Raw genomic sequence first — 27,925 nt, 5'->3', positions numbered from 1 at the left:
CAACAAAGTTGTTTGTGTTTTTGTTTTGTTTGTTTAAATGCTTTTGGACCCAAACAAGTGGATGAAATCAGGGAAATTCCTATTGGTCCCCATGAAAATGACTGAGGTATTTACGTTCAAGAAGGCTCAGTACATTTTCATTCCTAAAGCCGTTACTTTCTCCCTCTTGATTGGATGCTTTTGGTACAGTTGCTGCAGTGCTGCCATGCCTGATGTCTGCTGACCTACCTGACTGGACCACAGAGGAGTTTTCCCACACACGCAGTCTAACAGGCTGACTGTGTTTGGATTCCTTGGGGGTTAATATACAGTACAGCAGACCTCACAGAGAGCTGAATGTGGTTCTGTCTTTCATAGATCAATCGGTGGTGGTGGTGGTGGCGGCTGACGTATTTTAACCTAAGAGTTTAAATAAAATCCTCCAGCTCATTCATTTAACATAGTAATGAAAATGTTCCCTTTTTAAAAATGTCTGCTGCTCAACAGTACAAGACTGACTAATATTTAGGTGGACTAACAAGAGTGGGATTCCACTGTGTAACTGAGATGAGACACTCTGGAAAACATTATCCCAAATGCTAAATCCCCATGAATTTTGGTACACTTTCCTACACTGTAAGAGACCATTATAATAATCTAGTCTGACCCCTGCATAATAGAGGCCACAAAAATCTTATCCAGTAATTTCTGCATCATGCCAGTGACCTTATGGCTGAGCTAGAGCATATCTTTTTTTTTAGGCTTCATCTTGTTTATAAGATTTAAAGTGATAGAAAACACATCAAATCCCATGTCTTTAAGGGCAAAACATCCATTTACTGAAGTACTCCTATGTGGGGGTTCTGCTTTTAGCAGAGTGTGACAGGGCACTCACCCCACATTGGATTGGCAAAGGTTAACCCTACATTGTGGGCTAAGGAAGCCATGCCCCCTAAACCCTACTGGGCATGTGCCAATGCACCAGTATAAAAGGGAGCAGCTTAACTCAGTTGGGGCTGATTGCCGGAGAGGAAGGACACATGCTGCTGGCTCCAGCCAAGGATCAGCCGAAGCCAGAAGCCATGGGAGCCAGAGACACCGCAACCCAGGCAGACATCAGGCTACCCACAGAGGCCTCAGAGTCCGGAGTTGCCAGGGACAGCACAGCCTGGGGAACCCAGAGGCAGCCGAGATGCTCAGACCGCAGCAGCGAGAAACACAGTAGGCAGCAACCCAAGGGAAACAGATAGTGGCCCAGTTAGTGAACCAGAACATTGAGTCAGCATGTTTCAGTTGGACCTGCCCCCCCACTAATTCAGGGGCATATGCTTCTGCCACTACTTGGGCTGGGGCCCGGTGGAGAGGGAGGGCCCAGGCCCCCCTACCCGGGCTGCCACTACCCCTCTTTCTGGGCATGGTGGCCCCCTTCCCTGAATGAGGCCACTTGGCTGCAAGGCCTTATTGCCCTGCGAACAGGAATGAATCCAGTGACTGTGGCCCCTGGGCCGTACTGCCTGGCGAACACTAGCCCTTACTATCCTGCCAACTGGGCTGGTTCTAATTGACTTTGGCCATGAGGCCCTACTGCCCTGCTAAGAGGGGCCAACCTATTGACTCTGACCCCTGTGCTGGACTTCCCTGCTAACAGGGGCAGATGCAGTGCAAGGTCTGGAAACCAAAGTCAGCCCAGCAAACTGGGGTGAATCCATTGAGGCCTTACTGCCCTGCCAAGAGAAGGGATTTATTGACTCTGGCCATTAGGCCATACTGCCCCACAAAACAGAGCTAACACCTTGACTTTGGCCATTAGGCCTCATTACCCCACTAACAGAGGTGACTATTGACTCTGGTTACAGAGATAGACTCAAGTGACACATACTCTGCGCCTATGCGCTAAGGGAGATGGGTCCCCCCACAACCCTGTCACACTGAGCTGAACTAAAATTGAAATAAAAAATACAAATTTTTGACCATGTCTAGTAAAGCTATGTACAAGCAAAATAAATAGTACAACTATAAAGCAGAAAAAGTTGCCTCCAAAGTTCAATAGTTCTTCATGACATTATTACTATTACATACGCAGTTAAATCATCAAAATGTGCCAAAGAGATGTTATCACACACCTTACTCAGATGCAGATCATAGCCCATAGAGAACAGCTGTGTTTTCTGGAAATGACTTCATATTTCTGCATGTTGTCTACCACACTGAATCTAACACTTTCAACAGCAAATAAAGCTTTTCCTTTCACCCCGATATTCCATTTCCTCAATGTAGTAAAGGTGGTAGTTAGTTGTCAACTAACTATGCACTGAAATATTTTGGCTGCCTTTCTCTAAAACATTCTTTGCAAAGGTTAAGTAGCTGCAAACCATGCAAGTATGTGAAGTTTCCTCCCTGATTGGAACAGAGGCTATGCACACTGGGTCTGATTTGCCTCCAATTTGCACCAGTTGTGCTCTGGTGCAAGGCCTTTGATTTCAGCAGAGCTATTCCTGATGCAGGGGTGACAAACTGTAAACCCTGTATATAATGGCAACCATTTCAAGTCAGGGGGTGCTGCAGCACCCCCTGCACCCCTAGTTCCAGTACCTATGCACTGATGGAAGTAAAAGGGGAATCAACCCCACTTTTCCCTTCTTGAGGTTTGGCTTTATTAATTACTCAAGCAACAGACCATAAACCACACATTTAGGCTTTTTTCCCAAAGCATGATTGGTCCTAAGATTACCCTGTAGGCTCTTCTTTGTCCCAGAGCAATGCTCAGCCCCAATTAGCTTCTGTTCAAGGCTAGCATGATCAGCCTGCCAGCTTGAGTCAGCAGTAATTACTCTGCATCTGTTCTGGTTTCTAGGACCCGGATTTAGGGTAATTCGGGAAGGGAACTTTGCATTCCTGCCACTTTATCACAGTCCTTTTCTTCTTAGACCCTTTCAGGTTGTAGTGCACACACAATGTCAGCTCGTGTATATCTTTTATCACAGCTGCACCAGCGAGATGTTTTGTAGTTGGAATTCCGCATTCACTTCCATCTGTCAGACTGAACGGGCTGCTGAAGTGTATGCTAGAGCTGTGATGGACACCTGCAGAAAGGACATCCATGTGATCCTGTCAGTAGAGATCATAGCTGATGCACAGCTGTGAAAGCTTGAGGATTCTACCCAGCTAGCAAATTCCATTTGTGTAAGTAGTGGCTATATCAACTGTTGAGGGGCTATTTAGCTAATGACAGGGGAAGACAGAATAATACTAATGCTGTAGCTACCTCGCAAGAAGTGAAAGTAGCGGGGCTAATCTCATTGACTCCTGTTAGGGTGAGGGGGAAAGAACGGGTATAATTAAAAGCAGCATTTGTCCTGGCTTCAGCTAGTTGGCGACTCTGCAGCTTTCCAGATAGAACACATTTGGTTTGTGCCAAGATATATCAATGGCGGGTGCTGTATATGAATCCACAAAGCTAGTGCTGCTGAATGTATTGTGCACTTCATTAATTTCAATGTAACACTAACAGAGAGCAACTGTGAAACAATTACTATCCTATAGACATTCTCTCTGATGAATGGCATAGCTGAGTCCCACTCCATCCTTGGTATAGACGTGTAACCTATTCTCCAGTCCAGTCAGTGATGGTAAACTGTGTATGAAGGACCAAAGGCTCAGGTCTAGCCCGACTGCATTTTCTGCATCCTTGCTCTTCGGGGCCAATTCAGCCCCTGGTGTAACTTGGAGTAATTATATCAACTGGAATAGTTCCCTAGGAGCCACTTTGTTGGTCCAGGATTGATGGAAGTAGGCACATACCCTAACCCACCCTAGAGTATCCCCAGCTCAAGGGGAATCCCTAACTACTGCTCAGGACAGTTTTCCACATGCTTTGCACTGCCTGCACCCTCCTCCAACCAACTAACCCCATTTTCCCAAGCCCCACTATCAATTCCTAGCCTGAGGGTAAAATTTCTGCCCTTCTCCTTCCTGTTACAGAGGTACGTGCCCACACACACAATTGCCACAGAACCACAAACTAGACTCTGCGGTGTGGACGGTTAAGGACCTCCCCTTGAGATTCCCAAATCTTCCTTCCACTCAGTAGCCATTCTCTTGCCTGTGGAGCCTGCATAGTCACTGTGGAGATGGCCATATTTTCTCCTTTACACTTTGTTATAAGCACAACTAGTATAAATTCAGCCTTAGAAACCCAGGTCTGTGGGACCCTGGCTTGGGAACTCAGCATTTCCAAACCCAAACTTGAATGTCCACACTGCAATGTAAACATGGGCTTACAATTGCAGGACCTGGGCCTCCAAACCATGCTAATGCAGCCATACTGCACTGTGCAGACCTTCTGACTTGTGTCTGGGGCGTGAACTGCATCCACACTGCAAAATGACAGGGCTTGGACTTGAGTCCCAGATGGACTCGGGCTCTGAATCTTCCCCTTAGCAAGGTCCTAGGACCTGGGTCCTAAGCCTTGGTGACCCAAGTCAGACTGATTTGTGCGTGGATTACAGGGGGGCTTAGGCGCCAATTTGAGTCAGTGCCCAGACTTAGTGTGCAGTGTAGACATGTCCACAGATGTTAGTGTGACGCACTCCCTGGAGTCAAGGGCAGAACTTAGCTTTAGTCTCCCTGCATCATTCTTCTCATGCCTTGTTTGATGATCTGTTCCTTTTCAACCTCCTAGTTGCAAACAGGAACTGAAAATGACTTCTCTGTTCTTTCTGCTAGCTTATGCAGGAGAAATGAATATGAATAAATATTGCTTTAAATGAAGCTATCTCCTGAGCAAACTGCTGCCTCATACTTGGCATTCTGTCTCCTGAGATGGCCATTAACCTGGAAGACAGCTGGATCCCTGTGAAAGCCAAATGGATTTGTGATGAACGGAGATTTTCGAAGAGTTCAAGGAATGTTGTACAGAATACACAGTAACTTATCTGCAGGATTTACCCTGGGCTGCTACTAATCATCTACACTGGGTATTAAACCAATGGATTCTGAGATCTGTATTATTTCCAGTTCAGTGCATGCTGGTCTTTATTCTGTCCCCCAACCTTTCTAAGAGGACAATTGTCATGAGTTCTAAGAGGACTCATGACAATTACCCTTCTGCCTGAGTTTACTGAAGGGTAATTAGTTCTGTGTGATATTCACCTCTACCTGGGAGCAATAGAAGTTAATTCAAATTTCATTTTTTTTTTACCCACTTACACTGGAACAAATCTGGAATATTAGGACTTGAAAAGCCCTCAGCTGTTCTAACTCAATTGATTTTGCTCCCCTCTCGCTGCCCCAGCTCTCATACCTATTAGATCCAATGGACCCTAAAGTTGCCTAAGGGGCATATTTTTCCAGGCATTTTCAAGGTAAACTATCAACAGGAAATAGTGTCTAATGAGATTTTTCAAAGGCATCTAGGTGCCTATCTGCATCTTTAGGCACCTATGTTTAACAAATCTGGCCCTTTGTGACTTTGGAGCCCAAAGCTCATCAACTTGCAATGTGTTTATGCTCCTAACACACGTAAGTACTGGAAATCCCACCCTAAACCTTCACATTTGCCTTGTGATACCTTGTGTAGAATGATGCACTTTTTAATTATTAAACAACACATTAATCTGTCCCACGTACAATATCAGAGACATGCAGAAAGGACACTACAGAGAACATCTTGTACAAGTATATGCTCTATCTAGTTTAAAAACTAAGGATGGCAATGGGAAGGAAAGTCTGCACCCACAGAGTAGGAAACACTGGAAGGATGGACAATAGAAAAGATCTACTGATCCTGCCACCCTAACTATCATGATTAGTCTTAAGGAAATTATTTGCATAAGACTACTGAAGGGTTTGCAGAATGGAGACCCTAGATATTTGTAAGGTACTTCATCCCAGTGTGATGTGGTGATCTGATCTCTCAGTAGTGCTGACCTCCTACTGAAGTCAATAGTTGTGTCCACTCAAAACCTCTGAAAAAGCAGGCTATAAGCACCTCAGTAGAATAAATCCCTGTTAAAGGGTGTACTTCCCCAAATATCCAAACTAATCATTGGAAGGTTTGCATTCACAGATGCTATTACAAAGTGGAAATAAAGCTCATGCATCATTTAAATGCTGAGCACTTTAGAAATAGAAAATAAAATATTTATGCTCAAGAGCACAAAGATAGCAAGTCTTGACATTGTTTCAGATGCGCAAACTCACTTTATTGCTTTAGTTTGCTAAGCAGTTGAAAAGTCAGTCAGTTGTCCACTGTAATCTCTCCCTCTAGTAGATGCCCTCCAGTTTACATCCAGAGTAACAGTCCTGGTGCTGATAGCGAGGATGCAGAAGTCCAAGCTCAGATGGTCCTATTGGAGACCGGTGTTCCATTTGCGCCTATCGGTTGGCACTATATGTCTAGTCCACCAGAACTTCCTCATCTTCCTTTGAAAGCAGAGCCATACAAGAGTACAATTATTTGCTTAAAATAAGTTCATTATACGTAACATTTTGTTTCTCACCCCCACCCCAATCTTCGCAAAGGATTTTAAATAAAAAACATTGGGTCCGATCCAGTTGTGATGTAACATAGCATAGCACTCTTGACTCAGTGGAGCATTCTACTTGCCTTTGAACCTCTTGATGATGTTCTACTTCAGAGTTTGTCCAAATGATTGGAATAACAGTAGATCAGGATTCTGGTATATCTAAATGCTGGAGCATTATAAGAACTTGTCTATTTATGTGGCACAAGGAATGTTTTCAAAAATGTCTAAGTGACTTGGGAGCCTCATCTCTGGTTTTAGTGACCAAGGATAGGGTCTTGAATTGAAAAATATACATGTGAAATGCTCCTGGCCAAGAAGCAAAGTAAACAAGGAAGTGGTCAGGAATTGGGGCTGGCTGGGTATATTTTAGTTATCTAAGGTATTAACTAACCCAAAGGGCTTATTTTTCCTGTTTTAAATAAACAGATACAGTAAAATAAAGGTCAGCAGGGGAGTTGGTTACATTCACATTTCTCTGATATATGATTGTTGTACAAGATCTAGTCCTCTCCAAAACATTTTCAGGATGTGTTTTACCTCCAAATACTTCTGCATCAATCCATGATTGACACAAGTCTCAGGGAGAGATGTACATTGTAGATGCAAGATTTACAGTGAAACCTGGAGAGTAGTACTATGGTATTTAAAGAATGCAATGTGGAGGTCTAATCCTACAATGTGATGAAAAGGTATGGCAGAGTTAACTATTGACATCAAAGCTGATTGCCTAGTACTGTACAATACTCCTGTACATTTCTAGTGATCCTGGAATGGGAATTCTCTGTTATGAAAAGGTCTTATTGATTAGTTGTTTTCTGTACCAGGGAACATGTGAACTGGAAAATAATCTAAAATTAAATGTAACAACTGCTCATTGAACACAGACAAAATTGATTATTGCTTGGGCTTAGTAACAAGAAATATGTAATAATACTCAAGTCTTCAGATGAAAGATTCTTGAAGAGACTGCGAATAATGGAATAAAACAAATCAGTCTGACTTCCACAGCTGTGGGAAGTCTGGGAAGCCTAACATGAAATCTTTCTTTTAAAATCCAAACTTGAACGCTCCCTCTTCCCCATTATCATAAAACCCACATGTTGCAAAATATTTTTGATGGCTTATTCTGGTCCAGGAATTTCAAAACACATATGGAGACTCTCCAAATCTTCCTCGAAGGGCAGGAGATGAGAGTGCACTCACATTAGTTTGGAAACAATATTCTAATCCTATGCCAATTCCTTTTGTAGCCAATGGGGGAAAATGTTATGGTCCACCCTTGAATTAGAAGGTTTAACTGAAAAATATCTGATCTGTAATTTAGTATATATCTCAAATGTATAACCAAAACTATTTTCTCTTGTCTGCATGACTGGTTGTGGTATCCTATCACTAAATGATGAAGGTATGAGCATCAGGACAGGTTTTATTTCAGGGGTCTCAAAGTCCCAGCCTGTGGGCCATCTGCGGCCCGAGAACCTCCTCACTGTGGCCCATGGAGGAGAGACACATGCTGCCAGCAATGTCTGCTGCAGGCACTGCCCCCTGCAGCTCCCATTGGCTGGGGGAGAGGGACGGCGATACCATCACTAGTCGCCAGGCAGAGTCAGCCATGGAGGCAGCGTCACTTTTTTCCACAGTGAATATAAACAAGTCAAAATACCAAACACAACTCTCTGATGCACACCTTGCTGCAATCCTGAAGGTTTCCACTGCTCAGTCACTGAGGCCAAACATCAACAAACTGACAGAACTGAAGCATTGCCAGGTGTCTGGTAAACACTAAAAACTCTCTGGCAGGCAAAGAATTGTAGAAAGTTGAATGACAGTTTTATTGTTTCTAAGAAATTAGAAATAAAAAAATAAACGTTTTCTTTTCTGAACACCATCTTCAGTGACATGATTGGCCCGCTGGGAGGATTTGAGGACTGGCCCTGGCCGTAAGGTAAATTGAGTTTGAGACCCCTGTTTTATTTGGATGTAATATGCACTTGCTTAAGCCTTGATCCAGCAAAGCACTTGCTTAACTTTAAGCATCTGAGTATTGTAGGCTGACTCTTAAAGCATCATGATTTCCCAACGTTCAAGTCCTATAATGTCTTTTATCTGAACCAAATGCATTCCACAGTTTCCAGACCAAATACATAGACCAGGGAAAAAGGGGGTTTGGTGTCAAATTTAATTCTGGTTGTGTAAATATGAAAATAAGGTATCACTGGTACCCCAGAGTGCCCTCTATCTGTATAAGAAAATAAATCTCTTCAGGAAGACTGCTTGATGCATGATAGATTTTTAAACAAATTATGGGTTCAGTTAACAAAATCTCCGTGTTGTGCTGATATGTTAGCAATTATCACAGAGGAAGTTTGTCTGGGATCAGGCCCAGCTGTCCCCAAACTGGATCTGTAAACAGTCTGGAAGTTGATTTTCCTATTGGTGATAGAAAGATTGACGTTTAACAGCAGGCTTTTCTTCAGCAACGACAAGCGTGATTGTTCTGCAGTTTCACCAAGTGTGTGGTGTGATTAGATTGTGGTTTTACAGGAGGTTGGATTTTTCGATTGATACATGGCCAAAACCCAAAGGATTTTCTGCATGGGAACAATCTGTATGGATTGTATTTTTTTAGTGTCTGTATCAAAAGAGCTTCCTATTTTTATATACACTTTGGACCTGATCCAAGTCAAGGGGAGGACTCCTATTTATTGCAGTGGACACTGGATCAGGCACTTGAGTGGATATACATAAGATCTGTATTACTTAATTTTTTCAACTGGTATGTGAGAAACAATTTCTCTACTTTGATAAGGAAATTTGGAAGACTGTTTAAATTTCCTTTTCTCAGAGCCATAGAATAGCCATGAACATCAGATGTCTCTTGTAAAGATAAAGACCATTGGTGTCCACAGGAAAAAATATAGTAGATGAAATCGTGCCTCCATGGAAGTCAATGGCAGTTTTGCAGTTAACTTCAGTGGGGCCAGGATTTCCTCCCGTCAGCCTTGTGTGTGATAGAAAGACCAGCCACGCTACTTTACATCACACGTAATGTAAAGAACAATTCATCTAAGGCATGTTTCCAGACTTTGAGAGTTAAGATGCTCAACCCATTTAGCTTATTGAAGAAAAAATCGAGGTGACATGATCATGGAGTGTTAGCACCTATCGAGAGAGACGATTATCCTTCATTTAGTAGAAAAGGGCACTAAAAAGACCCAAGAGTTGGAAGCGAAAGTTAGAAATACCCAGACTGGAAATAAGGTGCAAGCGTCTAACAAATCTGTTTTTAATTATGTAAATACTTGAGCAATAGACACATGTTTGGCAAACCTATTAAAATGTTCTATCATCTTGTTATGAAATGGTTATATCGGGGGGGAACCAGAGTGTGGGATGGCTGCCTATGTATGTTTTGTATTGCAAATAAATACAAATAAGGACTAAGGGAAAATACTAAAGTGGAAAAAGATCTGGGAAAAAATGCAATTTCCAGTCTTCAGAACTGCGGGTGACTTGTAGAGGAGGCAGATACAGGGAGTGAGCTCCATTCATATACTAGAGTGAAAGCTCTGCACTGGAAATGTGATCCAATGTTTTGTCCCCACCTTAACCCCTGTTTCCAGCGTCTTTGAACGTTCTTCAAACATGGTTATAGCACAGTAGATTTGGCATTTCATGGTTAAAGTGCTGATCAGTTTATGAAAACCCCTGTGTGCATGCTGCTTGAGTAGTGAACATGATCATTTGCAATTGGCCATTGTCTGATGCTTCGTACCTGAACTTGCAGAAGAGTTGATTTAGAACTATTTGCAATACAAAGGACGTAAGGTTCTCGGGCAAGAAAAGCTGTTTTGATACACTTATATATTCTATTGCTAAAGCAAGCTTTCCCCCAAATGTAGCTTCAGTCCCATCACAATTTTGCAACTGGTTTGGAGTTAGCTGATTGGTCAGCACTTTTTTTTTTCCTGGCATCCTGGTCCCTTTTATGTTTGGAAGCACAGTGAGGATATGATGTTGTGGGGCCTTGGGTGATCACAGATTCCTGCTATAATTAGACACTCTGAGGTGCAACAACGTCAAAGAATTACACTTTACATCATATTTCTTGCACATAATGTGACTAGGAACACTTCCTCTCCCTGAAAGTAATAAAACAAAACCTGCTTGAGGATTTAACTGTGCTTTCCATTGGGGTCTCTAAGAACTATACATCTGAGTCACGTCCAAAGTTCTTAGTGAAACAATCTTCTGTCTCCCCACCCTACAGTACAAGCCTATTCAATTCATTTCATGCATTTTTAAGGGACAACTAACTGAGCTAGTGCAAAAAGGCAAATCTATTTGTGTTGAGTAATATTTGGAAAAAACCCTCTAAAATATGGGAAATTGAGATGTCAATTTTCTTTGAAATTGGTTATCTGAAATGATTGAACTCATTCTCCTGAGCCACTGTTGTAATTAAAAGGGGGTGTTTTGTGACATAAAAAGTGTTTTCTGATGCACTGTAAAACATTTCTACTACACGTCTTGAAACAAAGGACCTACCAGCAATCAGCTGAGGAATCTCAATTAGAGCTCTCTGGGGCAGGAGAAAGGCCAGAAAATTAGCACCAATCATTTGTTTGCTTCACTAGCATCTGAAGTTTCTTTAATATAACAACATACCATGACAAATCCATAGGGGGAAGTTATGGCAGAACAATTTATTGCAAGATCTGGGCACAGCTGACTTCTCTACATGTAATCTATCAATGGACTTCAGACAATGAGAGCCCCCTTTTACACAGAAAGAGTCCTCCAGCAACATAGTCAGAAGATGGAGTTTTCTAAGATACTGCTGCCCCAGTCAGGGCTTATAATAACATGTCCATGCTCATCTGCATCAAATTACCCTGGAATTACATTATCATTCTTTCAATTACTTTATTCTAAAAGGCCAAATACATGGGTATCTTGGTTATATGGTATTTATAAAGTAACATGCAGATACACAGTTAAATAACAGGTTTCAGAGTAGTAGCCATGTTAGTCTGTATCTGCAAAAAGAATAGGAGTACTTGTGGCACCTTAGAGACTAACAAATTTATTGTAGCATAAGCTTTCATGGGCTACAGCTCACTTCATCAGGTGCGTGTAGTGGAAAATACAGAAGGAAGACACACACACACACACACACACACACAAAATGAAACAATGGGTGTTACCATACACATTATAAGGAGAGTGATGAGTTAAGGTGAGCTGTTGTCAGCAGGAGAGAAAAATAACTGTTTGTAGTGGTAATGAAAATGGCCCGTTTCCAGCACTTGACAAGGAGATATAAGGAACTGGGGAAGGGAGAAGAAAAGCATGGGGAAATACTTTTGCTTTGTATAATGGCCCATCCACTCCCAGTCTTTATTGGTTAAGGGCCAGATTTTTAAAGCTATGTAGTTGCCTAACTCCCACTGAAGTCAAAAGTTAAAAATCTGACCCTTAGTAATCACACTTGAAAATACCAAGTAATTCAGAAACAAGTCATATAAAAGGCAGTTTGGGGAATTACAGAATTCAGATGTATAACCCATCACTAACAATTGTTATAACTAATATAAATTAAAAGTTATTTGGAGCACTCTGTGTTTAGATTAGAGGTTGGTGAATCGTTTAAACCATTTTTCCAATGGATTATGCTATTTGTCTGAACAGGTTGGAATTCTTATTTGAAATTTACCAAGTCATTTGGGCCACAATGGAAGTTAGGAGCATAAACGGCTTTGTAGATCTGGGCTTTGGTGGCTATAGCTCTTCATATCTCATGGTGTGGTTCTTTTTAAGCATGACTTATCAGGCCAGTTTCAGGTTTGTCCTGCACTTTGTGTATTCATTTACACCAATATGTAGCAAGTGCAGAGCAAATATACTTCCATTTTGACCTGGCCCATGGCATCTGGTAGTTGTCAACTCAAAGGGTGTTTTTCATGAATATTCACTTAACATTTTCTGGTTTCTCACTCATTTAGCAATTCACTAGAATGTTTGTGAAAAGCCAAATGAAACATGCATGCACAAAATGGCTGTAAAAGAGGAAGCGAGTTTCAAAGTGGAATGAATATAAATGGAATGTATTTTCCATTATTCACCCAGCTCTACTTTAGATGAGATTATAGAATCCAAAGAGAACTGTATATGACCCAACACACCATTCTAGTGGTCCTGGTGGTGCAGAACAAAGAAAATGGCAGTATCTCACACAGACAATGTCTCAATAAATACAGATTGCCACAGACCAGGGCTTTGAGACTGTGGTTATTCAAAAGAGTATCCAGAGTGAAATCTGTCATTTTTTGCAAGTGAATCTTTTGCAATGAAAAACAGTGGCTGCCACAGACCAGGGCTTTGAGACTGTGGTTATTCAAAAGAGTATCCAGAGTGAAATCTGTCATTTTTTGCAAGTGAATCTTTTGCAATGCAAAACAGTGGCTGCCACATTAAAGATCCAGATGTGGGAGTTATGAGCATTTAGTCGTCATTCTTGACACAGAAAGGAATTCTTTGACATTAATAATGCAAAAGTAACAAAATGCAAAAGTAGTTCAATAGCTAGAAATAAAATGATCCTGCCAACTCATTTTTGCATCCTGCGTAGCCACATATCAGTAACCCCATTCAGCTGAAACAACTTCTCCCTGAAAGAACATGAGCCAGCGAGCCTGTTATTCTAGCCGGACTTGCTTGTCACAATTTTGGTTACCCACACTGGGCCATCAAGTGTAGAACTACCCGATCTCCCTCTCGGACTTTGGAGGGTCAGATGCTCATCTGGATCTAAGATTTGTTACTTGGGCCTCTTGATTGATAGGTTTCATATTACTCCCCCCTCTCCACACACCCTGTATAGAGCTTGCTCCAAAGCTCATTCAGGTCATTGGGCATTTCCCCATTGCCTTCAACAGGCTTTTGACCAGGCTCATAGATGGTAGAGACTTACTGCAGTTTGAAAGCCAATAGAGTCATAGAAATGTAGGGCTGGAAGGGCCTGTGTTAGAAGTGTAACCCAGTTCAGGATAACGGGCAGAGCCTGTTACACATATGGATCCGTATGCTTCTCACTGTTTGTCCTATTCGTGACTCCCCTTCAGAATGTTACACAAGTGTCCAGCACACGATTAGCCTCTCATGAAGAGTGGTTTGTTTCTTGATTTAAATAAATAAAAAACATAAAAATAAAAATCTCTGCTCTGCCTTGTCAGACAGACAAAGAAATTTTAATGATTCAAGGGGGGTGGGGGGAGGGGAAGAGTAGATTCTGAACTAACTAACTGTACTGCATGTTCAGTAGCATGGGTTGGCTCAAAATTATCCCAGCAGGAAGCGTATAATGAAAAGATTATTGAGCAAGAAAGATTTAAACTAAAGTCATTTTAGACGGAACAGCTGGCTTTGTTTTTAATTTGTGCTATCAAGAAAAGAAGAAAGGAAATTCTCTCTCCTTTCATGTAGAGAACATTAACAACCTCCAGGTGCTTAATCATAATCATTTTATTGCTCACTTAACACATCCAGATCTATAGTGTCTTTTGTTGAAAAATTTCAAAGCCCGTTACAAATCTTCTCTTATGTTCCAAGGGTTGTTGCTATGTCTGAAGACCTATTTTGAAAAAGCTTCTCTTGTAGAGTACCAAGCACTTATTTGGGTGTTTTCTCTTTGTGGTTTTGTGTGGGTAATACAGGAGACAACGTCACTTCTGAGGTTTCCCTGTAGACTTCTCATCCAGTGCCAAAGAGGTACAAATAATTGCAAGCTCACTGTATAGCTCGGAGACATCTAGCTCCCTGAATGCACCTACAAGCCACATAGTTAACCATCTAGAGCCTATAAAATTCACCTGCCATCATAGGAGCCAACTCCATGGGTGCTCTAGGGCTGGAGCACCCATGGAAAAAAATAGTGGGTGTTCAGCACCCACTGGTGGCCTTGTCGATCAGCTCCTCCCTCATCCCCCCAGCAGCTCCCACACAGTGGTAATCAGTTGTTCAGCAGTGTGCAGGAGGTGCTGGGCGGGAGGGAAAGGAGCAGGGCAGGAAGAGGTGGGGGAGGGGTGGAATAGGGCAGAGTGAGGGCAGGGCCTGGGACTTCCCCCAGGAAGTCTATGCCTATGCCTGCAATTATCTGCACCCAGGAAAGGGGGGGGGGAGTTGATTTGATGATGGTTTGCTGAAAATCCATCACCAATGAGTCTCTTTCTGCACAAGGTTAAATAGCCCATGTGATGCCCAAATCCAACAGAAAGATGCTACTTTAGAAGTCATCTTTCATCCAAAGTATTATGCATCTCTGCCCATGTAATAGCTTTATGAAGGTTCATTCTGATGCTAAAAACTTGGAGCCAGATCCTGAGCTGGTGTAAACTGGCCCGAGTCCATTGTAGCCAACTGAAGTACACCAATTTGCACCAGCTGAGGATCTCACTTGTAGTGTATATACATTAAGCTCCAAAAGCCTTGAGATACTGAAGACTGAAAGCTAAGAAATAATTAGATTTCTCTCTTCTTGCCAAAACCAAAAAAATATTTTGGCAACTGCTTGCTATGACAAGACACATGCAGCTGGTTCTTTGTTTCCACACTGTATACAGGCTTAAATGGCATATATAATGGGGAGAGACATTGTAGGTTTGTAACTTTAGACTGTGGCAGATTTCCTAGGAGCTACTCAGTACCTGGCCAGGTCAGATCCAAAGTCAACAAAGCAGCTACACAACACTTCAGCATTGCTGAAAGGCTACAGGAAGGCTTTTTCTAATGCACCCTTTTGCAGAGGCTCAGAGCAAGAAGATACACTACTTAATTGGGACATTGGTTGTAATCCTTGCACAGAATGTCAACCCCAATTGTCAACCCCAATTAAAAATAGACATTTTCCCATATTGCTAGTTGCAGTGACATTACCCACATCCATAACTTTACTGTAATTGACATTAAAGCTGTATTGAGTTTCCATGTAGTAGAATTCACATAAGAAATAAAACACAAAACCTAGGTTGGTATTTTCATTAGCAAAATTCAATTTTACAACAGCCATTTGAGAAATTCTCAGACTAATCACTTTAATGGTTGTTTAAGTGACAGTGATGGTAAACACATGCACCTTATGAATAATGTAAGACCTAGTGAGTAGGAGCTGCAGGACACTGTTTAAGGGAAACACGTGAGTCCACAGTGTGATACACATGACTCCTGAGCCCGTACAGTGTCTCACTGACTTCAGTGAGTCTTTGCCCTCATCACATTGCAGGACTGAGACTTTTACTTAGTTCACAGTGCTGAGGTACCATAGCAAATCTATTACGAAGGGAAGCACATGGACATTAAGACAATAAAGAGGTTTTCTGAAAAATGGAAATACTTGCTCCAGTGGGCTGCTGGTTTTCTATAGAGTACGCTTGGGAGCAGAGAGTGTTTGGCTTTTTTTAAACTGACTTTGTTTTAAACTTTGAGGTCTGGTGAGGGCAACCCCTAGCTTAAGGGGGGATAAAAAGAAATGATACACCAAGAGAGATCTCAAATACACACGTCCATCACATTCAGGCCCCACAACACTGCAAGATGTCAGGGTAGATGACCTTTTAAGACTTCAGGCAAGATTCCTGCAGTACCCTAAAAAAACAGCCCACCCAAGCCATTATTGAATAAGTAAAATCAGGTTTTGTTTGCTTTGAAAGAAAGGCCGAGGACTTCCTAAAACAGGAGCATATGGATTTGTTTACTGGGCAAGTTGTTTATTGCACAAATTTCAATATTTTTCTTAAAGGAGGAAGTGAGCTGCAAGTCCCGATAAACACTGTATAATAGATGGTGCTAGGAAGGGGCTGCTAATCAAAAATCCATCTGAATGTACACAAAGACTTAACTTAGTGTCTGTTGAATACACGAGACCAATTAATTCCACATCAAGTACTGAAAGCAGTTCTAGTTCTTGGGGTAATAAGGAGCATCCACTCCTGTTTATAAACACGGGCATATACTACAGTAGTTAGAAGTTAGCAATACTAGTCGTTGTAATGTTGTTCTCAGCAATGTAGGCTCACTTTGTAACTCAGGGTATTGGCTCCGAAGACAGTGTTCAATAGCAAGTTGTATGAGACTGTAGCCTGTATGAGAATGCACCCCTTGTAGAGCACCCTTCTGACCTAACAGATCACTCAAAAGTGCACCTAGTGGCAGGCAAGACAGTCCTACTGTTGTTAAGGGGATACTCAGGAATAACTGTTGCAGGATTGTGCCCATATGTAGAAGTGCTGGCCGAGGCTTGGCCCTCTCTAGGGCGGCGGGGAGCCACACCGGCTCACTACACACTGCTGAGGTTTGGAGAATTAGTCCGGCCGCGGGAGTCTTTCCTGGCGGCCCTTGCGGTAACTGGAATAAGCACCGTAAGCCCAGGCCCAGGGTCAGGGCGTGGCAACAATGAGTCGGGTGCTCAGGCAGGGCTGAGCAGTGACAGGACAGTAGGAGCAACGAGCCCAGGCCCAGAGTCAGGACAGTGCAGCAAGGAGTCAGATACTCAGGCCCCGTCGGCAGGAGCTGAGCACTGGCAGTATAAACGGCTGGGGCAGGGCAGGGCAGCAGTGAGTCAGGGGCTCAGGCAGGGCTGAGCAATAACAGTAGGCCCAAGCCTCCAAGGCCTGGGAGGGGGGAGACGGCCACCCACCAGGGGGGACGCAGGCCCCCCCCCCCACTCCACTGCATCCCAGCCCGGGGCCCTAGCAGCAGCCGACGACCCGCTGCTGCGTCGGTGGGGATCCCGGCCACAACACACCGACATGGGCTCTGGCGGTGCTGCAGCCAGACTAGGGTCAGCTGCCCCGCAGGCTACTTCCGGACTCCCCCTCTTGTGGTACCTGAGTCACGGTGGTGTCCTCCAGGGGGTCCAGCACCATGGGTTCCTCGGAGTAGCGGGCGCAGGGCTGGCCCAGGCCGGCAGCTCCTCCGGGTAGCGGGTGCGGGGCCAGGCCGGCCAATCCTGGCAGGCACCTTGGGCCACAGGGGTTTCCCAGTCGCGGGCTAGGCTGGAGACATCTGGCCTCCGCGGTGGCTGGGGCCCTACTGAGTTCTGAGGGCGAGCCTTTATACTTCCAGGTCGCCACCTGACCCTCTGAGGGGCGGGCTCAGAGCTCCCTAGCTCCGCCCACTCCAGCCTCCGGATGGGCTAGTCCCACTCCGGGGCGGTGGGGAGCCACACCGCGTCACTACACCATATTAAATACAATTCTCGTCAAGGGCGGCTCTAGATATTTCGCTGCCCCAAGCACGGCGTCATGCTGTGGGGGGCGCTCTGCCGGTCGCCGGTCCCGTGGCTCCGGTGGACCTCCCGCAGGCGTGCCTGCGGCGGGTCCGCTGGTCCCTTGGCTTCGGCCTGCCTGCCGCCCTCCCAGCGACCGGCAGAGCGCCCCCCGCAGCATGTCGCCCGAGCATGCGCTTAGTGTGCTGGGGCCTGGAGCCACCCCTGATTCTAGTCCATCTTTATTAGAACCAAACATTTGTGTTGGTACTTTGAATGGGTGCTAAAGGCTAACACAGAGATCTGGACTGGTTTTATCCTTTCTATTTATTCTGACTATATCTCAATTGGTATCTCCATACCCTTTCACCCCTCCCTTATGTACCTCTTCAAATTACAAGCCAAGGGTCAGTTCCTGCAAAAACTTTTTTCAAATTTTTTATTTTTTTCTTCCAAATTTTGGACAATTTAAAGAAAAATCCAAAATGTTTTAGTGAGCTTTAGCACTTGTCAAGAAGACAAATGAGTTCAAAATGGAAACTGTTTTAATTTCAGATTTTTTGGAAGAAATTTTTCATCAAACTTCAGCTGAATCCTTGGCCCCCCCCCCCCACTCTTTTTTTCCTCCATGGAAGACAAACTCTTTATAGTGTTTAAAAAAGAGAGAGTGCTGTATTTGGTCTGGGTGTTATGTTCTGGGAACTGGAAAATGAGGGTTTAGTGTTGTCTTTACTCCAGGAAGTTGATTTCCTATTCCGAGAGACTAGCTACATTTTCATTTTGATAAATTATCGTGGGTACCTATTACATCAAGTTTATATAAACTGGGAGCACCAGAAGTAAATGCTTCTTTAGGGTTTATATAAAACTGACGGGATGCCAATTTGTACAGAATATGAAATTATTCATCTAGTAGAGCTTCACTGTCCTAATGAATGAATCAATACAGTTTTTTTCCTACTAGTGCTCAGAAATGCCTGATATTTTAATAGCTGGAAAAAAATGTTTTATCAGTGCACTAAAATGATCCTGCTAATTTAAAGAATTTGGGGCCTGATCCTACAAACAACCTTACTCCATAGTTGTCTTACTCAAACCTATAGCTCCACTAAAGCCAGTGAAACTACATATGAGCACAGACTACTGGAGTGTAAAGGTTCGTAGGTTCAGGGTGTTGTATTTCTGTAAAAGCAATCCTAAGGTGCGTGATGCAGCTGCAGAGGGTCACAGAATGGTTAAGTGATGTAATGGGAAGTTCTGTAGTTTCTCTTTGTCTAAATGAGAGAAATGTTTGTTTAGGAGTGTCCTCCCCAGAGCTGGGTAAAGGCAGAGTCATAAGTTTTGCAATCAGCATTTAGGAGGGAGAATTGGAACTCCCATAACCAAAGCTCCTACACTTGATAGTGTGGGTGCGAGAGTATTTGCCAAGTTCATTTTAGGAACTTTGTATCCTGCATTTGAAAATACAGGATTGACAGAGGATTCTGATGAAATATTGGTGGTGGTGGGCCATACTAAAGAAAATAGTGCTAGCGGTAACTGTGGTTCTACAACAGCTACTTCAACTGCTTGAGAACAAAATCAAAAAAGTTCTCTTCTAATCCTGTAGTTATGCCATTGGCAAACATCCAAACAGGACGTATGCCTTGAGTAGGACAGAGCTCATTTTCAGAGAAAAATTAAAAAGTATTGCTTTTCTACGCATTGGGTCCCACATTAAATATTAATTCAAGGATTTTAAGGCCAGAAGGAACCATTAAATCAGTGACCTCTTGCATAGCATAGGCTATTAAATTTCACCAAGACAGCTCTGTAGTTCTGTTTGACTAGAATATAATCTTCCAGAAAGGCAACCATTCCTGATGACTTCAAAGACTTCAAGAAGTGGAGAATCCACCACTTCCCTTGGTAGTTTGTTCAGAGGGGTAAACACTCTCAGTGTTAAAAAATGTACGCCTAATGCACCGTTTGAATTTGTCTAGCTTCAGCTTCCAACCATTGGTTCTTGCTATGCCTTTCTCGGGTTGATTTAATCCCTTTAATACCTGGTATTTTCTCCCCTTCAAGGAACTTCAACACCTCTCAATCTTCACTTTAAGCAGCTAAACAGATCAAGCTCTTTAAAGGGTATGTGTACACTTTGAGTAGGAGGTATAAATTCCAGCTCGAGGAAACGTACCTCCACTAGTTCTGATCAAGCTTGTGCACTAAAAATAGCATGTAGCCACAGCAGCATGAGCAACAGCAGCGGTTAACTGCGCTAAGTACATAGCTGTCCGAGATGCTAGGTATGTACTCTGGGTGGCGAGCCCCTCCCTCGGCTCATGCTTCTGAGGCGATGCTATTTTCAGTGCGCTACCTCTATCAGAACAACCATGGGAATGCTGCCTTGAGCTGGAAGTTACACCTCCAGCTCTAAGTGTAGACATGCCTTAAGGTCACTCACTGCAAAGCTTTCTCTCCAGCCTCAGCTCTTTAATTTGTTTATTGAGTGGTTCTATTTTGCCCCCTCTCCAATTTTTTCTAACAGCCTTGTTAACAGGGTAACACCAGAACTGCATGCAGTTTTCCAGTCTCAGTCTCACCAATGCTGTATACAGAGGTAAAATAAATAACAAGTCACCCCCCTACTCCAACTCCTCTGATTATACATCCAAGGATTGTGTTAGATCTTTTTGCCACAGCAGGACATTGAGATCTTGTGTTCAGTTGCTTGGCCACTATAACCCCTAAATCCTTTTCAGAGTAACTGCAATCACTCATTCCATAGGTTCTGCGTTCTTTGTTCCCAGATGCAAGACCTTGCATTTGGCTGTGTTAACATGCATGTTATTTGAATACGCCCAACTTAACCAACTGGTCAAGATGGCTCCAAACGATGGCCCTATGCTCATTATTTATCACTCTGCCAACCTGTGTGTTATCATTGAGAATGAAGGGTCTTCATAAAACCTCTTGTTGAGCCATCTGACAATAGGCATGTGACAAACTGTTGTCTAGTGAATAGAGCACCGGACTGGCACTTCAGAAATCTGGATTTTATTCATAACTTTGTAAGTATAACTGGACCGAGTCACCTGTCATCTCCAAGCCTTGCTTTCCCCATCTTTTAAAGAGCAGGAAATGATGTTTACTCATTTTGCACAATGCTTTAATTTCTACAAGAGAAGAGGGCTAAATATTATCATGTATTAAATATCAAGACAATCATCCAAAGAGTCAGTCTCAACCTGACTGAAATAAAGCCATTCAGAGTTAATTCTGCCACTCTTCTTAGCTAACCCTTCTGTGCCTAGGAACCATAAGGGTAGCGGATCAGCGTTTCATATTTCTTACCAGAACACCACAGCACAACCGGGAACGCAGGCCCAAGTGTGACAGCCTTAACACTGAATTTCCTTCCTCTCCCAGTTGGAGTCAGAACCTTAATGTTATTTTAATGCAGCCTTTTGTGTCTAGTTTCCTTTTTTTAAACTGGACTAGAATAAAAGTTGTTTCCATCTCTTTAGGGCACATCAAGGGGCACTTTGACAATACAAATGTACCACAGTGGTCTACCGGTGAGTGTATTTTTATTTGATGGGTGCCATGATATAGAAAGACAACATGGTAATACTATCAAACAAAACTTCAGCACAATGTAAGGGCCCAAGCCATAAGGGTATATTGAGCCAGTCCACAGCGTACTGAGCATTCCAATAGAGGGGAAGAATTGCCTGGTGATTAGGGCACTTGTCTGTAACACTGGAGACCAGGGTTCAAGTCTCTGCTCTGTCAGACTCCCTGTGACTCAGTTTCCTAGCCATCAAATAAGTAAATAGTACTTTGACATCTCACAGGTGTGTTGTGAGGATACGGCCTTTAAAAGATTATGAAACAGTTGCTATGGTAGTTGGGGTCCCTTTTAAGTATCTAAAAGGGATAGATTGAATAGCAATTAGAGGCCCCAGATAAGTTACAATAGCAAGCCCTATTGTTGGGCACAATACATATGCCTAGTAAGAGACCGTCCCTCCTCTGAAGAATTTAGGATCTAAACAGACAAGCCAAGCAAAGGAAATCTTGCTATCCTCATTTTACTGATGGCGAAATTGGGCAAACCAATTTCAGTGACTTACCTGAGGTCACACAGGAAGTTGTGGTAAAGTTGGGAATTCAACCTAGATTACCCAAGACCTAATCCAGTGGTTTAGTCCTAGAATACCTGTAAAAGCTGGCCAACAAGAACTATTATCTCATCAAGTTTAGCAGTAATTCTCTGAGCAACCAGAGGATTATGTCCTAAACCCCATATACTATCAAAAGCCCTAGACAAGTGTTTGTTGTGAGGTTGCTACTGGAGTCTGTAGTCTCAGGGAGTTTCTCAGGCATGCTGATGAGTCATCTGATATAGAAGAAGTCAGAGACAGAAACTACGTATTGGCCTGCTCAGAAAGCAGTTGATGCTGGATGGTGGTTGCTATTTAAATCATCAGCAGAAGTGTCAATGTATCTGTGACATTTTTAAAAGGTGGTTCAGGAGGCCAGAAGATGATAAATGATTCCTCCACTTATCCCTGCTAATTTTGGATTTGCAGTGTTTATAAAACAGGTGTTATAACATCCCCAGGTTCCATGGAAAAATGCTCCCAGAAAACTTGTGCGTGTTAACACTTTGAGGAATCTGAACCAGACCTTAACTGCAAGACCATCCTTCCTACACATAGTAGTGGCTACGAATACAATGTTAGTCAGCCAGTAGCAAGGGTGCCCAGATAAATACAGGCATTATGGTACCAATAGTGCAGCTCATAGTACTTTGTGTCTGCACTAGCAGTACACACCATGACAGCTCAGTTCATTACAACAACAGAATGGTTTTTAGCATAGCCTTTGGGCTGGGATGTCAGATCTGACAGGAAGACTCTTGCATTATAACAACTGTGGATGTGAAAGAAAAAAGTGTCTAGGTGAAGAAATATTTCCAATAAAGACACAAGTTCAGTCCACGTATGGCATTGTACACAGGGGCAGGAAACCATCAGTACGTAACGTAGTGCTACCTGCCACAAGGAAGAGCTTTTGAACTAAGAGGGTACTCATTTGAGTGCATGTTACTCTGTTGCACAAAGATATTTCCACTGATGAATGCTGAAGCCTTTTGTACTCAAATGGCTCACACCTAGGCAGAAGGCCCTTCTTTCCAATAAGCTAACTGCAAGCTATTTCACTGTTGATACTAGAGGTACCACACAGCCTATTGTTCTGGTATACATGTAAGATGCTGTTTCTACAGCCATTTCGAAAAACATATTTATCTCTGAAGCATTTCCAAAGAAAAGAGAAAAAAAATCCAGTTTCTCCAGATTTGCACTGGCACAGTGCCTGTGGAAAAGGTCAATGAAAAATAAACACAGTTCCTTTTAAGAGAGATGCGGTATTTACAGGAAAACATTGGGCTACATTGTTGTGGTTCTCTACATCAGTTTACTAAAATTTTAACTTAGGAAATAATTTTTAGCAGCAGTCAGACCATGTCTTGTATATCATATTCATCAACCCCCTCACCCCCACACACAGGCATACATTTTTCAGCCAACTCTACTGCTTTGTAGTTTTTAAATCCTAACATGTTCAAGAGGGAATAAGCATTCAAATGACCAGTAACTGCCTTCACTTTTAAAAGCAAATAAGTGTGGTGAGTTTGTATTAGGCTCAGAGTAGGAGTAATTAAGATCTAGGAAAGCAGATGATTTAAGGGAATTAAGACCCTCATTCACAAGCTGCGTAAGCACATATGTAACCTAAAGAATGTTAATAATTGTACCAACTTCAATAAGTCAATTTGTATTTAAAATTATGCACATGGCTTTGCTGGATCAGAGTAAGTGAACTGCGTATGGCAGAGAGAATATTGTGAGCTGCCACAGTATTCCACTTTGCAGAGTCACCAACCAGATGTCAATGGATCATTAACAACATGTAATTGTTCCCTTACAGGAAAGTCCTAGAGAAATGAAAGCAATAGCCTGTCTATACAACTTTTAAGCCAGCCTCTAGAATTCAGTAGAGTTGATATGATTCTCTATTAAAGTCCTACAGGTTGGTTTAGAAAGTCTATAGAAGAGATGTAATTCTTTATTACATTATTTGCGCTTTTAGAAGAATTCTTATGGAACACAAATTAACTCCTATAGAACTCTATTGATTCTATCCATATTAACCTCTACAGGGTTTTCCCCTAAGGCTAACAGCTTCTGAAAGCTGTCTCTCTCAAGTTAACTCATTTATGGGTGCCACTTCTCCAGCCCCAGGACTCTGGAACATTACAAGACTTTCTAGTAATGTAACTTGCCATGCAGTCATTTAAGTTTTGTGTAAAAGTTATTACCCATGTTACATCATAGATAGTTCAGTGGTTGAAAAGCAGCACTTGTTGCCATTCTCAGATGTAGTTTGCATGTATAACATTGGTTTTCCAAGAAGCTAGTTGAAGGGTTATTGTATTTAAATGGCATATACAACTGACTTTGAAGTCCAGCTATTTTACCAGTATATATTTCATTTTGTACCACTCCATTGTATGATTAAACCTGTTCACTTCAGATTAGTGCTACTTAGTGCAAGGGTTACAAAAATGGGACTTTAACTCCATGCAGCTCTTAGGGTGCAAGAGTCAGCAGAGGATGTTAAAGGAGAACAACTGAGTAAGTATTCAGAAAGAGAAAATACACATCCACAACTAGATTACTTTCCTTTCTCCTGTTATTAGATATTGATTGAAGAACACTGAAGAAAATACTGCCTCAGAAATCAACATTATATCACATAGCAACAGTATGGAAAACTGCAATCTTTGGAGTTGCTACAGGCTTAAGTTGTCCTGAGAATTGCACAAGCATAAGAAGTCAGAAGTACTGACCTGAATAAGAATGACACCATTTTAGGCAGCTGGAATTTACAGTGTGGTGTTTGAATAAGAGGTTTTCCAATTCTAGGAGAGTAAACAAGAATAAGTTACTGTTTCTTGGCTGAAGCTGGGCTGTTAAAGGCAATCAGCAGCATTACACAGCACACTTTTGATAATGGAAGTAAATTCTGATACAGCCCCATTGGGTCTAGTTTCTTTTAAAAATGGGCCTGACCCAAGACATTCAGATCCAAACACCCTCATCTGGATCCAAATTGTGTCACTTAGGTGCCTTTTCAATTTTTATATCCTAGTTCTTCTCTGCATCTCACACCGCTTCATTTTTCATTCTTTGAAGCACCATTAGATTAGCTAAATGCTAGATGACTCGGAAATCTGACTTCTGATGGGCCGATTATAGCCATAGTGGATCACATCAGTGGTTCTCAACCTGGGATACACATATGCAAAGGTCTTCTGGGGGGTACATCAACTCATCTAAATATTTGCCTAGTTTTACAACAGGCTACATAAAAACACTAGCAAAGTCAGTACAAACTAAAATTTCATACAGACAATGACTTGTTTATACTATACGTTGAAATGCGAGTACAGTTTTTTTATTTCCAATTGATTTTATAATTATATGGTAAAAATGAGAAAGTGAGCAATTTTTCAGTAATAGTGTGCTGGGGCACTTTTGTATTTTTGTCTGATTTTGTAAGTTTTTAAGTGAGGTGAAACTTGGGGTACACAAGACAATTCAGACTCCTGAAAGGGGTACAGGAGTCTGGAAAGGTTGAGAGTTATTGGTCTATTTTATGTAGGTTCTTCTCCGCCCCCACTCCACCTCTTCCCCCAAACCCCTGCCCTGCCTCTTTCCAGCTTCGCCCCCTCCCCCGAGCAACACAGAGACGGTGGGACAGAGCAGGGCAGACTAGGGTTCCTGCTGCCGCTTCCCACCAGTGAGCGCAGGCCTGACTTCCACTGCCAGCACCAGGCTCCCCGCTAGCTCTCCAGGCCAGCCTAGCCCCCCACCACCTCACCTCCCCTGGGCCGGCCTAGCACCTCCCACATGACACACACACACACAGCTGTCCCTAGTATTGCAAACACTGAAGTACATCCATAAACGTCACTCATATCCAGCAATCTCATTGATTTCACTCACATGAAGAGAGTTACGTGCGTGTGTAATGGTAACTTATCTGGCCAGGCATGATATATAGTCGCTGCAGAGTTTCCTTTCAATGGGTGGGTAGCTTCACCCATCAGCTAAAGAACAGAGCTCCCCTCTTCTTCCAGGAGTTCTAAGGAACCTAGCAGAAGTTCTGATAACTTTTTCCCCTTACCACAAGGAGTGGTGCTCAAATATTTATCACTGGATTTCCTCCAATGCCTTCTGGTTGTGATCTACACGCTGCTACAGGTCTCCTCCGTCTCCATCTTTTGAGATCAAAACACCACCTCTTGCTGAGAGATCTTTCCAGTCCTTTAAAAACATTCCTCTAAGCCATTTCCAGCATCTCTGCCTGAGGAGACACTAAGACTCTCCTCAAGTTTCTAACTGTTCTGCACTAAGGTTGCTTCTACTAACTCCCCTGAGAGCTCTCCTGGTTTATCTTGCTATGCCTAGTTCCTTTACTACCTGAGAACCACAAGTCCCAGAACACCCTGGCTTCAGGCAGACTCTTAAAGGGTCAGTTCACCCTCTGACAACATGCTTAAATGTATGAAGGATCGGGGACTAAGGCCCAGATCCTCATGGGGAGTAAGGGACTTAAATACCTATTTGAGGATCTGGTACAGAGTCCTTTACAATGGTTACAGATAATAAGGAAGAGAAGCCAAAAAGCAAGTTGAGTTCAGAGTGGGGCTGGGTGAAAGTAAAACTGTGAGAGAGAAAATTTGCTAATTCATCTCACCTGGAAATCTGGTTTTGGCAAAATGTCAAGAGCCTAAAACCCTTTCATGCACCAGCTGATGAATTTCTAGTGCAACATTCTTGGCATTTTCAAGGGTTCTCTGCATTCCCACCATAGAAGCCACCTCTGGCAGGCAGAGAAAACACACAGAGGAATAGAGCAACTTCCACAGACACACACACACGTATTTATGATAGCACACAACCAGGCACACAGCAGAGATGGAGGTGGCTAGTGTGTAATAGGCTCCATCTGTTTATATATAAAAAGAATCTCTTCCTAGTCCTACACACCAAGATCTTCAACTCCATGGTCAGGTGAAGGGTCAAGCTGAGGGATTAGCAGCCACAAGGGAGACAGCAGCTTCTGAGATATTAGTAAGACCAAGCCCTGTTATGTCTTGCATCAACATCTCCACAATTCAACCCTTTGCTTCCATCCCACTGGCTAAGGCAGTAGACCACAGGTCACATTCTATGCTCACTCTTATTGTTTCCTGCTCTCTAGTATCTTTGACGTCATCACCCCCCGCTAGCTGGCCACAACTCATCTCTTTCATCAGTGTCCCAAACTTCAGGCCCCCATAGTTCTAAGGCACTGGGTGGGCCAGACATAATGCAACAGCTGTTCAGAGTCCCTTATGAAATGAATGGTGCTCTCAGTCTATATCTTCTCGCACAAATGTTCATGTTAAACAAACAAGCAGAAAATACCTTTGTTGGCAGAAAGGCAGCATGCAAGGCCAGGGAGGAGTCTAGAGAGAGATCATAGGAGGCTCCAGGGTAAAGACAAAAGCCTGTTACTGGGGCTTGCTTCAGAAGTTTTCTTTTACCCGAATAACACAAACGTGGCAAGTTTCTGCTAGTTGCATTCCATTTCTAGAGCTAAATCAAACACACAAACAAAGCTCCCGCCCCTGGAGCATAGTCAGCAAGATCCCAACACTCTGGCTCCTCTAGGCCTAATCCAGCTTCTCTTTGCATCACCTGATTAGGCTCAGCTGCCCGCAGCTGGGTGTGTCACCTGAATCCTTGTCAGGAGTTACCCTCAAATAATCCATCTCCTGCCTTACTTGCTGAAAGAATTATTTCTGGTGATACCCTTTCTCAGACAGGCTGACCTATCTTCTCACCCCTTGGGGTGTTCCATCTAGGTCAGGGCCCGCTAGGTTGGCAGAAAGCCTTTCAGCTGCATTTTATAGGAGCAGCCTATAAACAATCTTAGCAAGAAATCCAGAAGAGAGAAAAAATGTTCATAACCAAGCCTGGCTGTTATAAAATCATGACTCAGTGTTGTTGTTGTTGTAAATAACGTAAGAATAGCAATACCTTTCATGTTCATG

The 27,925-nt window shown here is 42.9% G+C and overlaps 2 long non-coding RNA genes across 3 annotated transcripts; one reads left to right on the top strand and one right to left on the bottom strand.

Moving 5' to 3' along the window:
- The first annotated feature begins 1,009 nt into the window (after window positions 1-1,009).
- Window positions 1,010-6,081, top strand: LOC120382818. 2 transcript variants are annotated; one of them, XR_005588234.1, is made up of 3 exons: window positions 1,010-2,624; window positions 2,964-3,162; window positions 4,705-6,081. It is a non-coding gene; the product is annotated as an uncharacterized LOC120382818 (long non-coding RNA). The 2 variants fall into 2 exon arrangements; XR_005588235.1 differs by lacking the exon at window positions 4,705-6,081 and adding an exon at window positions 3,523-3,682.
- Window positions 6,082-6,202: 121 nt separating this feature from the next.
- LOC120382819 lies at window positions 6,203-27,515 on the bottom strand. The gene is made up of 3 exons (XR_005588236.1): window positions 27,297-27,515; window positions 24,671-24,742; window positions 6,203-6,402 (listed from the first exon to the last, which is right to left on the bottom strand). It is a non-coding gene; the product is annotated as an uncharacterized LOC120382819 (long non-coding RNA).
- Between the last annotated feature and the right edge of the window lie 410 nt (window positions 27,516-27,925).

Source organism: Mauremys reevesii, linkage group 15, assembly GCF_016161935.1.
Source record: "Mauremys reevesii isolate NIE-2019 linkage group 15, ASM1616193v1, whole genome shotgun sequence".
Lineage (NCBI taxonomy): Eukaryota > Metazoa > Chordata > Testudines > Geoemydidae > Mauremys > Mauremys reevesii.
This window is presented reverse-complemented; position numbering and strand designations above follow the sequence as displayed.